Genomic DNA, 12,613 nt, shown 5'->3' on the forward strand with positions numbered 1-12,613 from the left:
CGTGTGTCAGGGCTGAGCTGGAACCTGGGGCTGCTGGGGCACAGTGGGGCCAGAAGCCCCTTCCCAGGCAGGCTGGCAGAAGGAAACCCTGTGTGACTCTGCACCCCGAGACTGAGGTCGAATTGGGTGCGAAACAGCGATCAGAGTCCAGAATGGGAGGCAAACAAGCAATGGCTCAGCTCGGTCCCTGACTCGTGTGTGACCTTGGGCAGGTCCTGCCCACCCTGCTGGTGTCTGGTCAGGGGGAGTGGGTGTGGAGAGGGGCAGGCCGAGCAGGGTGGGACTGGCTCTGGGGGACAGCTCAGCCAGCCTCCCCTGGTTCGGGGGCCTGGGACCCATCCCGCAGCTCTGTGACTCCTGTCTTCCAGGAGCAGAAGTCGCCAGACCACAGCCCTCCCATGGGAATCAGAGATGGGGAAGATCAGGGTTCGGCCAGGCCTGCCCCGCCCTGACCCCAGACTCGCCCCTGCCCTGCTCTGTAGACACAGGCGGCCCTCCTTCTGACCCGAAGACCACTTGCTTTGTGGCTGGCCCTCTGGTCTGCCACCCTGGGGCATGGGAAGAGGCCTCCAGGTACAGAGGGGGCCATGAGGGCCTCAGACCTGGTGGGTGGTGGACGGGCCTGTGTCTCTGTGCCTGTGTGACTAGAGCTGGCCCAGGATTGTGTCTGCTTCATTCTCTGAGTTATGCTAAGTGTCTCAAAGTGCCTGCTTGTGGTAGGTGCATTTATTCACACACGTTGCTGAATAAATGCACTCCAACCAGAACCATCCCAGATGTCCGAGTGGGCCTGGGTCCCCCTGCTGTCCCAAGATTCCTAATCTGGCTGCACCAAGGACAAGGACCACCAGATGGAATCTCAAGCCTTGACAGGTTGTTTTCTATGTGCTTTTCCAAACTCAGAAAAGCCACAGCCCAGTGATGGGAGGAGCAGGTGTCTGGCTTTTCATGGGAGAGGGGGAAACAACGGCTCAAGCAGCACAGCCGGCCAGCAGCACTTTCTGCAGAGCTTGGGTCTGGGCCGGGGGCCTGGACTTTAGCCCAAGTGCTCAGTGAAACAGACATGGCTCTGGGCTGGACCGCTGCAGCCTGACTTCCCTCTGTCACTGCGTTGTCACCTGAACACTGGGAATAACAGGGCCACGCAAAGCTACGGGGGCTCCGGGATGAGCGTTGTGCCAGCCACACGGGGCAGTGTGAGTCCCGGAACCCTGGTCTCACGTTTCTGGGACATGAAGCAGGGCCTTAGACCCCTCTGGCCCTCATCTGCTGTGTCAGTAGTCGGCTGTCAGGGGTCCTGGGGGAGAAGAGCGAAGAGTAGCAGAAGGGGGTGGGGCCTGCGCCAGGCCACGCCCTCTGACCCCAGATTCCTCCTCTCTGGGGCCAGGGCCTCGAGAGCAAGAGCTGAGGTCCCTTGCCACCTTCACACATGCAAGATCCAAAGAGGCCTCTGTTCTCAGAAGTTTGGTGAGGCTCCAGGGCCACCTGACATCCCCTCCATCCGTCTTATATCAAGACGTCCCCACATCGAGCCCCTTCCTTCGGCTCACCCCCTCGAGAGAGCAGCCAAAAGCCGGACCTCTGGGGCTTGGGGAGCTGGGTCCGCGTAGCTGACTGTTCTTGGGTCTTGCCTCCGCAGCACCCGCACGACTGAGGTACGCCCCCACCGCCCTGCATCGGTCCCGTCCCCAGGTGCTCTGGGCTCCCGCATGCTGTGGGTGAGAGCGCCCGCCGCCCGGGGCCACGGCACCGCGAACACGCGCGGCCGCCACCAGGGGGCGCTGCTCCCCCCAGCCCGGCCCTGTCCCGGGATTCGAGGCAGATCCAGAGACCGGCTGACTGGGTGAGGTGGGCGGGCAGGACGTTTTCGCAGAGAAGACGGACGTCACGGGAAGGGCCAGGTTCCCAGGTCCTGGTCGCATCCTGCGCCGTAACTCACACAGAAGCTCCTGCCACAGAGGCATCCGCCTGCGGTTCCCACGCCCGGCCCAGGCCGCGCTCCGGGGAGGTGTGTGCAGGTTCCGCCACTGGGGCTCCTCTTGCGACCGGCCTTGTGGGGACACCAAGGAATAAGCAGGGGAGAAGGGACTTTGGAGTCACCAAATTCTTTCCCCAGTAAGGAGCCACACGTCCCTGGGCAAATCGTGCGGCCTCGCTGAAGCCATTCTGGCCTAGGTAGTAGTGCCTCCCAGAGGGGTCGCGGGAACCATGGAAGGCGCAAGTGAGCGCCCACCCACCAGCAGGCAGCTGGGCGCTCCACTCCCCACCCCGCTGGTGAACTGCCGCCTCTGAAGCCACGGTTCAACAGAGAAGACAGTGCATGAAATAAACGAGCCAGTGCACGTCCACGAGGAGCCGCCATTAGGGGAGGGAGAGGGCGCGGGCCATCGAGGACGCGCAGAAGCCGGGCCCTCGAGCCTGTGGGCACGCAAACTGGCGCAGCCGCGCGGGAAACAGTCCAGTCCTTCCCCAGAGCGCTAAGCACAGACACACCGCGCGGTCCGGCAATCCCAGTCCTCGACAGACGCCAAAGGCACTGGACAGCGAGGCAAACACGCGTCCATGCAGGGCCACTGAAGCACCATCCGCAGCAGCCGAAGACCGGGAAGACCCCAGACACCCACCAGCTGACGGAGGGCACACAGGCTGCATAGGGCCACACGGCCCCATGCTCCTCAGCCCCGCAGAAATGGAGCAGCGACACACATTGCGAGCTGGAGGGATCTCAAAACAGGGCGATGGAGCTAGACATGAGTTACGCACTGTGTGAGTGCACGTCCGGAACACCCAGAAAAGGCAAACCCACAGGGACAGCAAGTACGGGGTGGTGGCCAGGCGCTGGGGCCTAGGTAACAGGGAGTGCCGCTTAGTGGGTGTGAGACTTCCTTTTGGGGTCATGGAGAAGTTTTGGAGCTAAACAACATTGGTTGCATGACAGTGTGAATGCACTAAAGACCCCCTAACTGTCCCCTTTAACGCAGTTAATGTTTCGTGATGTGACTCATACCTCAATAAAGAAATGAACCAAGCTGGCCTCATGCACCCAACAAACTTGGTCGTGCCGCTATGGCGTCCCTGGGACCCCCAGCCCTGCTGTCTGCTGTGCTGGGGTCTTTCCACCCCCACCTGCAGGCCCCCTCCACGTCCCTGATGGCACCTTCCTCACCACCTCATCCGTCCTCACCCAGGCCTCCACCCTGCACCAACTTCACCCACTTCCATTCGAGGCCCATGACTAAGCCACTTCCAGACCCCAAACTCAGACTTCAGTCGCAGGGAGCCTCGAGCCCACCCTGTTGGCCCCTCCCTCAGCCTCAGGCTGGGTCCCCCCTCCTGCCTGAGGCTGACCTAGGTCCTCTGGGAACCCCTCCTGGGTCTTAACCGCCTGCCTAAGTCAGACCCTTGGCCCTTTACAGGCTCAGTCTCTCCCACAAGCAGGAGGAGGGATCGATCCTCCAGGACTTGAATGTCCTTCTCTGCTCCTGCCCGCTCCCTGACACCCCCTGCCAAAACTCTGGGCTCTGCGCGCAGGCCTCCTACCACGCCCCCTCACCAGCCCCCACCTCTCCGGGAGCGGCCCAGCGCTGTCTCCGCAGGCTCTCCGCGGCCTTTCAGGACTGGCAGCACCCCGTCTCCCCACTGAGCACACTCCTCCCGCAGTTCCCTGTGCCCAACACCCAGCCTGAAGCCTCGGGGAGCACAGGTCACGTGTGCCGCCACGCGATGAAGCCTCCAGAAACCACTCCGGGCCCCACTTAGCGTCTCGTCGTCCCTGTCCTAGCTTAAATTCGAGGTAAGTCCCAAGACTGTCCTGTCGTTCTCCAAGAACTGAAGCCTTCAGTCCCTCAGTCGCATTTTTAAGCCTCAGGTCAGTGACAAGAAGGCGCATCTCATGTGGCTGTGCTCGCTGGCCTCCTGCAGAGGGACTTGGTCCGCCCTCTCAGGGTCAAGGAGAGCCAGGGGCCCGCGTGATTAGGTGTGATTCAGCTAATCACAGCTGCTAGAATCCACATCCTCTGGGCTCAACGAGTGTTTAGAAATGACACTTCTTCTCAGGAGACCCACAGACACCCCCATCCGCAGAGGCACCGCCATTCCCACAGACAGACGCCCCATCCCCACTGCCTGCAGAGCCTCTGGCATAGTCCCCAGAAGCGCCCCGGGCCAGCTCTCCATCCCAGGTAGTAAGATCACACACACCCCGCTCTGTCCTAACCAGCAGTTGGGAGTGAACACCCCCAGTATGGGGATCACCCAGAATCCCCGCACCCCTGCCCATCAGGTTCTGTCCCTCCTTAGGACTACCCAGGGCCCCTGCTGTCTGAAGGGGCCTCCCCATGGTCGGAGCACCTCACTGTCAACACACGGGACAGACACTCAGCAGAAGCGCTTGCCCTGTCACGCGCTTCCCCACGTGGGACTGTCTAGCATGTTTCTTATTGATCGATTGGTCCTTTTGTTCCTTACTGCCCTCGCCCCTCATGGAAGACAAGTACCAGGTGGCAGGGACCTCGCAGCCCCTAGCAGGGCCAGCACATGGTACAAGCTCGAAAGGGCTGCCCGCGGCCCAGCAGCTGTCAAAGCCACCTGGCGGCAGGTGCAGAGCAGAGAGACAACGCTGAGCCTGGGAGAAAGCCAGGGCCCACCAGAGGGGAGGGGGGCCCACAGGTTCCTCCCTGGCTGGCGAGAGCAGGCGCTGGGGGCTCAAGAGCAAGGGACACAGTGAAGGGCAAGGGACAGACACAGTGAGTCCTTACAGACAAGTCTTTAGAAGTTTGGTGGGAACAGGAAGAGAGAAGGTGTGGCTGCAAGGTGCGCCGCGGGTGGAGTCTGTGGGGCTGAGGAAGCTGTCTAGAGATACAGAGAGGGTGCAGGGGCATTAGCCCTGAGGCAGGAGACAGGCTGACTGTCACGGCCATGGCTCCAGCCCCTGGGCCTCAGTCTCCGTGTGTGACCTGGGGCAGCACAGTGACCCTTAGCCTCATGATTTGCATGAACGGCACACTAATACTACTAGGGGAAAAAAACAGTAATTGTTATGGGTTTGTCCTTTTTGGTTTCCCCTGATGCCAGGAAGGACAGGAGGGCAGAGGCGGCTGCAGAGAACCTGATGGGCAGGGCCGTAGGAGGCAGGGAGGAGTGCGGGACCAAGGACAGGAGGAGCCAGTGTCCTCAGTGACCTGGAGAGGGCACAGATCAAGAACTGGGCCAGAGGACCCAGCAGGGGTTTCTGTACCTACTTGCTGCTCGCCAGGACCTCTGCCTGGACACCCTGGCTGGGCGGCAGCATCTGGCTGATGACCCGGGACCTGCGGCTGGCGGGAGGGCGCCAGGCGGCAGCCCGATGCGGGACCGGCCGGGGATGGAAGAGTTAAGCCACAGCCACTGCCGGGTGGGTGGGGGTTGGGTGGCGGATCCGTCGCCAGCGAGTCGCTGCGATTGGCCCGCGCGCAGGACCCGGGGGCAGCTGCGGGCTGCCGGCCTCGCAGACTCCCGGACGCGCCTGGCGCCTGGGCCGCGCCGCCGGCGGCCTCCGGGGACGCGCTGCCCGGCCGCCTGGGGACAGCTCCACCCCTGCGCCAGCCCCCTACCCCCTCCCAGACTCCCGCCCCTGTCTCCCAGCCTCGTCAACCGCAGTGACAGTGCGGCTGTCAGCGCCTCCCACGCGTGCCGCTGGCGGCGGCGCCCACCAGCCCGCTCGCGCCTCTGCCGCTCCCGGGGGGCCACCGGGCAGGGTCTCAGGTCTCCGTCTCCCGTAGGGCGGAACCTTCCTGTCCTGACGTCCAGCCATGGGGCCACCCACCCGGTCCCACAGGGCTGGGGGTGGAAGGCCCTTCTTTAGCTGTTCACCTGGGCTTAGCTGACCGTCCTGGGGGAGGGCTGGGTCTGGACGCTCTCCTTACCCCTCCCAGACCCCAGGCACCTCACATACCATGACAGATAGGGTCCGACTTGCTCCCTCCTGGTGAGCCCTCAGCCGTCCCACTGTGGCCAGGGACCTTGGTGGTGTGTGGGCAGGCCAGCACCCCCACTCCAGAACCTGGAGCACCTGGAAGAGGCTTCAGAAAACCCACAGGAGTACACTTCGGATGTGCCCGGCAGGAGCGGATAACGTCGTTGCTGTTACTCTGGCAGGTCTGCTCAAGCTGGTGGCAGTTCACAGAATCCCACCGCAAATAAAGATGGGCTTAAGATTCCTGGGACGGGGGGCATAGCGAGGCAGCTTCAGAGGTTCTCCGGTGTTTTCCTGTCTGGACATTGGAGCCAGGCACCTGCCCTTCTCCCCCCAGGTGGGACCCTCTGGACTTCAGCCCTGAGCAGGCTTGAGGGGCGGGGCGGGCTGCTTCCCTGCCCGGGCCTTGCCTCCTGTCCCCCGTGTTCCTCACGGGGGTCTGGACTTGGTCTGCACCCTCTGCCTCCCCGCCACTCCCACCCTGGCCTTGCCTGCCATGCGCCTGTGGCCCGTCCCTCTTCCTCCGCCTCCTGACCGCTGTCCTCTGTGAAAAGGCCCAAATCCCCTTCCAGCCCCTCTCCAAGGCCACCACCTGCCTGCTCCCTCATCTATCACCCTGAATTGTGTTTCATGATAAAATTACTCATCCTTGGCCGGTGATAAATGAAACCAGTCTAGAGGCCACCACACGGGATGGGGTGGGGGCGCCCCATTCAGGATTTCTGGGTCTGGGTGAGAGAAATCCGGGTGAGTTGTGTCTCTGTGTTAACACACAGCCTGGCGAGGGCCAAGTTAGTGGGTGTGTGTTCCCTGATGTGCACCCTTGTTGGTGAAAAGACATGCTTCTGTGGTTCCGTGTGTGCGAGGGACGGGGGTGAGATTGGGGGCCCGCTGGGAGTCGGAGTTTGGGTGCTGGACAAAGTCACAGAGAGGAGAGAGGCTGCACCCCCAGGGAAGGGGCTGGAGGAAAGGAAGGTGAGCCGCAGAGCGAGGTGCTGGGCAGACCCTGGGAAGGGAAGCAGGCGGCCTGGGGCGGGCAGGCAGGGTGACTGTTGACCACGTGTGCGCGGGTGACCCGGGAGCCTCCAGACCTTGAGGTGCCCAGAAGTCAGGCGACTCTCAGCAACAGCCATCGTCGCCCCTGTGCCTCCTTCCACTTTTGGGGATCTGAGGGGGCCTTCGCTGGCGGCTGCAGGGTTAATCAGCCTTCAGAGTCTGAGCTGAGGAGCAAGCCATGGCCCAGAGGGGCTGTGGCCTCCTCCAATGACAGCGCGGCGGTCCAGAGGCCAGGCCTCAGACCACTCTGCCACCTGCCAGTTGTCACCTGTAAAAGGAAGGAAAAGGGGCACCTAACAGGTTGCTATGCAGTTGTGCTAGTGAGATGCCGAGTCGCTGTGACACATAGTTCCAGGTTCCTGCGGGCAGGCCGGCCCCTGCACCAGAGATGACACCTCTCAGGGGCTCGCAGTCTGGGGAGGATTTCAGGATCCCATGAGAGCCAGACTTCTGGAAATGCAGGAGTTGTGCTCAGAGGCTCAAGGGACAATGGACTCGCTCTGACTGAAGAGATCCAGGAGGCTTCACGGAGGAGGTGGCGTTTGACCTCGGCATCAAAGGACGAGGCAGAGCTGACAGAGCCGGAGGAGGGGCAGTTGTCCAGGCCTTTTCAGTAAGGCAGCAGCCCAGCACCCCTGGGCTATGCCCTGTGGAGGTTTTGCCAGAGATGGGTCAGCCTGCCCCTCCTGGGAGTGGACGGCCCTTTTCTGACTCCCGAGGCAGGAGGAAAGCGCTGTGTGGCCCACTCACCTTTGTCCCTGCGACGCCGTGCCTGGCACAGAGGCAGACTCAGTGTGTGTTGACAAGTCAGGGAGAAATAATAAATGTGCGCTTGCCCTGTAGGCAGCAGAGCCATGGAGTTCACGAGCGGAGAAAGGACAGGGTGAACACTTGGGCCAGTCCAAGGGAGGCCGACGGAGAAGCAGCAGAAGCCTGGGTGGGCTCCCACAAGGCCAGGCTCAGGGGCGGCTGAGCCTCTAACGGAGTGAGTGGGGAGGAGGGTGGCTCGCCTGGGCAGAAGGTGTGTGCTGTCTGTGCTGTTTGGGCACTGAGCTTCCTAAAGCCACTGCATTTGAGGACAGTGCTCGATGAGAAGGAGGCTACCTCCCAGTAGTGACACTGGCCTCTGAGCTGCCCTAGGGGTGGCTGGAGGCAGCACCCTTCCCCCACGTGGGCCTCCAACTTGGGGTTCCCAGAGGCTCCACGCTGCTGCTGGCTGTGCTTGCATTTTGAACTTCTCTATGGGAAGTTCTGAGTAGCTGCCACTCAGAGAACGCCTGGCCCATTGTGGCCTTTGGGTGCAACTTGTCACCCAAGCAGAAAGACTCGGGTAGATGGCGTCCTCACTCCCTCTCCACTCTGCCTGTCACCATCCTCCCTGCTCTGGACACCCCATTCCCGATGCCATCTGTGTCCACCTAGGCTCAGATGTCCACCTCCTCCAGGTACTACGTCCCAGGCGGCTCCTTTGGCCAGAGGGCCAGCCCTGCAGGGTTACCACCAAGCTGCCCATGTCAGCGTGACACCCTGTCTTCACAGCCCCTGGGCAGTGATGGACTGAGACCCGAACCTGCCTCTGTTTCAGACAGTGTCCACTCCACCCCAAGGCCATGCCAGCCCTGCCTGTGTCTCGTGTGTGTCTCGTGTGTGCCCTTATGCGGCCCGCGCCTGTGTTTACAGTCTGCCTCTCCTCTGGTCTAATGCAGTACACTTCCAAATCTCACACAAGCCCAGCCTCCCCGCTGGGGTCGGGCCCTCCCCTCCCCTCCTTAGAAAACTGGCCCAAAGACTCCCTCCGTCCATGTCCTATTGCTGTCCACAGTAAAGCCACCAGCTGTCCCAGGCCTCAGGGTTTGGCCTGAGGTCCTAGAGGTGGAAGTGGTCAGTGGAGGCCAGGCTGAGGGCACTGCTGGGCGCTGTGGCTCCTGGGACCCTGACCACAGAACCCCCTTGACACCCCCTCATGGGCTGAATGAGGTTCAGGACGTGACACCCTCACCAGGCTGCAGTGGGTTGGCAAGTGATGAGCCGAGAGCCTGTGGTGGTGTTGGTCACCCAGGCATGCTCAGAAAATACTCAGGGACAGCCTCCTTCATGCAGGGCCCTGCACCAGAGAGGGGCCACACTGTGCACGCTCATGGGACAGGCGCCCGGAGAAGAGGGAGCAGCGGGACTTAACCTTGTGCCAGAAACCACAAGGAGCCCTCAAGACATGACATCAGGTGACAAAGGACAGGAGTCCGCAGGGAAGGGAAGGATCTCCTTGAGTTCCCCCACTGTCCAGCTCACTGCCTTGAGAGGTCCCTGCTGTGGCACAGGGCGGGGACCCAGGTGGGGTCAGGGGTCCCCGGGGAGAGACGGAGCTGGGAGCAGGATGGGGAACAGAAGAGAGAGCCCGTGCCTGCTGAGCGCGGATGAGCACGCGCATGTGAGGAGCGACCCCCAGGGACCGAAGGGATTCGCGTCCGGAAGCGCCAAGGGCCCCTGCCGACAGCTGACAGCTGGCGAGATGTCTCCTCACTGGGCAGAGCACTAAGTGGCCTGGCCACAGCAAAGGGGGCAGCTTGGCAGGGACGAGGTGCTGCTCCGGTCCTCCCAGCAAAGCTTCAGAACAAGGCCAGAAGGGACCCAAGTGCTTCCTAGGGACTTCCTGGGATCCCAAGCACAGAACGAGGATGTTAACGAAAACGTCCAGCCCCCAGAACTTCCAGTCCTGGTCACCCAGGCGCGACCAGCAGGCACGGGAGGAAACGGAAACACAGCCCACGGTGAGAAGCAGGGACAACTGTCAGTGACCCAGAAAGGACTCAGAGGGGGGCAGCCGCAGCGTCCAGGTGTCCACGGAGCCGCAGGACGGCGTGAACGTGTGGAGTAGGGACAGTCTGGAGCACAGACGAACACAGCTGAGAAGAGGTCAGTGGTAGGAAGAGGGCAAGGAGCTCAGACGTGGACGACATAACCTGTGGGGGGGCTCAGACCAGTCCCTGTGGAGGGCTGCCCAGCACACTGCCCGCAGGTGTGGCTGGGACGTGCCTGAGTGTCCACGTCCACAGCCATTAGCTGGCAGGAGGCAGAGTCGTGCCCCGCCTGTCAAGACACCCGGAGTCTGGAGCCTCCCACCCGTTTCCCACCCTGCCTCAGCCTGGCCTCCCCAGTTTGGAGTGGGGGCAGGGAACCGCAGTGGGCAGGGCCTGGCCAGGGATGCTCACATCCATCATCGCTGGAAGTGCCTGAGCCCCTCCTGGGGCTGTATCTCTCTGGGGTCTGCAGCCTGTGTGTCCAGCCCCTCCAGCAGCCCCACCTGCAAGCAGGTGCACAGTCCAGGGCTCCACACTCGCCTCCCGCCTCCTCACCCAGCCCCGCCCTCTGTGGACTGCTCGCTGGATGCCCGCCTGGCCAGGAGCCTGCGCCAGACACAGGAAGACAGAATAAGCCAGAGGGCGAATGTCAGGTCTGCAGGTGCACTCAGGTGCAGGTGCTCAGGCTGAGACCCACCAGGAGGGCCCAGGCCCAGACTCAGACTTTCCCTTTCCCCTGGCCAGGGGGTGGGACAGGGTAGACTGTGGGCCTCGGTCGTGTCTGTGACAATGACTGCTGCCCTTACTGAGAGAGAGCCACGGGCCAGGGGTGTCAGGCTCACCAGGCTCCACAGTGTGGCTTCAATGACAGAGGCGGGGTCTGAGTCCCAGAACATAAGAGCTAAAGACACGAAGCTCCCCCGACTCCAGAGCCAGCTACGGCCACTAAGCCTCGGCTGCAGTTCTGGGGATCCCCCCACTGAAGAGCTGGGATGGGGACCGTGAGGGGCTTCACCCGGAGTCTGCAAGCCAGCAGCAGCTGAGAGCTGGGCAGAGGCAGGCGGGACCCCTGGCAGCATGAGCGATGGCGGGCTGAGCGATAAGAAACTAATAATTTATGTTCCCAGCTCCCGCAGCCCTGGCGCCGAGGGAAGCCCCCCCCCCAACCTCAGCAGCCGCAACCCTTTACTGCACAAATTATTAACGACCAGAGAATGAAGGGCTCTGTAATCAGATCAGGGCTGCCAGCACTTTTCATTTCATTTATTTGTATAAATTCTGAAGTCAGGGTCTAGCCTGAGTTCAGAAAGCCAGCCACACGCTGGCTGGGTGCCCGGGCCCCCAGCTGGACACTGCGCAGCCCTCGCCCAGGACTCGAGGGCCTGATGTAGACAGAGGAGTCAGGGAGGGGGACCGGGAGGCGAGCCTGAGCTGGGAGACGGCACTGTCCTCCCACCGGCTCTCAGGGCCAGAGGCTGGCAGAACACTCTCCTGCGCCAAGGCAAGCCCTGTGCTCCCTCTCCGTCCTGGCCCTGCTTGCCAGACGTCCCCCTCATCGCCTGGTAGCCCAGACCAGCTTCTGCCCAAGGCCTGGGCCTGCGCCCCCTCCCCCAGCCCCTCCCCTTCTCATCTGCCTCCCAGGCTGGTCTCTCCCCTGCCCTCCCTCTTCCTGTCCTGCTGCTGGCCTGGGCTGTGGCCTCCCTGGAGGGCAGGGACTCGTGGGCACCAAGGGGCGAGCTGCGTGCGGCCCTCTCCTGAGCCCACTTTTAATCTCATTGACCTCTCGTTATGCTACAGCGCATAAATTCAGATTTGGAGAGCTTACGTTCCACCATAAATTGGGCTGGCAGACTTCCGATCAACAAGATAAAGCTGTCTCCTGTGAGGTGGGTGTTTTATTAGTCTCGGCCTCCGTGCGGCAGGCGGCATGGGGGCAGGGACGAGGCCTCTGCTCTGCCCGGGCCTGACGGGGCCCAGTGGTCGGAGTCCCCTGTCGTCAGGGGCAGGCCCCAGGTACCTGTGCATCCCCTAAACCTGGGCCGTAACCGCACCCAGACCCGCACCCCACAGCATCAGAGCGAGGAACCCACTGCCAGACCCCCAGGCGTGTGTGTGAGTCCCACCAGAGCTGACTGTGGTGTTTGGGGGCGGGGCCAGCTGGACCTGTCTGGGAGCCCTGGGGCCAAAGGGCTGCAGGAGGGGCCCAGCTCTCCTTGCAGGTGCAGACTTGTCATCCTCTGAGTCCCCAAAGGCAGACGAGGGGTATCTTGGGAGCTTGGCCCGCCTTGAGCCTGGGCCTCTGCCACCCACCCAGACTGGAGCAACGTCTATTGGCCTTGCCTGCCCCTCCCTGGAGGTCATGTCTTCTTCAGAAACTCTCTGTCAGCACCATCTTTCCTGTCACCGACACTTCCAGCTTCTGTACCAGCCTCCCTGGGGCCCTGGGTGCCCTGCTCCTCACCCACTCCGAGTCCCATTCAGCTGGAGTGTCTCTGAGCACCCTGGCCAGCCCCTTGGAAACATGTGGGCCAGAGTGTGTGCTGATGCGGGTGGCATAACAGTTTGGGCAACCCTGGCAGGCTTCTTGAAGGAGGCAATGCTGCTGTGAGTCCTGAAGGTAATTACGTAGGTGGTAGCAGGGCCAACACTGACACCAGCCACAGGGGGTATAGCACCTGGACCCCGGCACGCTTAGGGACCACAAAAATGTTTTAAAAAGGAAAAAAAGAATATAGTAATAACAAATATCGAATCATGAATCCAGCACAAATTATACTCATCTTCATACCAGCACAGTTATAATTTT

At 62.0% G+C, this 12,613-nt stretch overlaps 1 long non-coding RNA gene across 1 annotated transcript; it reads left to right on the top strand.

Moving 5' to 3' along the window:
• The first annotated feature begins 5,747 nt into the window (after positions 1 to 5,747).
• On the top strand, positions 5,748 to 7,851 carry LOC120614066 (uncharacterized). Its single transcript, XR_005655849.1, has 2 exons — positions 5,748 to 6,135; positions 7,365 to 7,851. It is a non-coding gene; the product is annotated as an uncharacterized LOC120614066 (long non-coding RNA).
• The last annotated feature ends 4,762 nt before the right edge of the window (positions 7,852 to 12,613 follow it).

This window comes from Pteropus medius, unplaced genomic scaffold, assembly GCF_902729225.1.
Source record: "Pteropus medius unplaced genomic scaffold, Ma_sr-lr_union100, whole genome shotgun sequence".
Classification (NCBI taxonomy): domain Eukaryota; kingdom Metazoa; phylum Chordata; class Mammalia; order Chiroptera; family Pteropodidae; genus Pteropus; species Pteropus medius.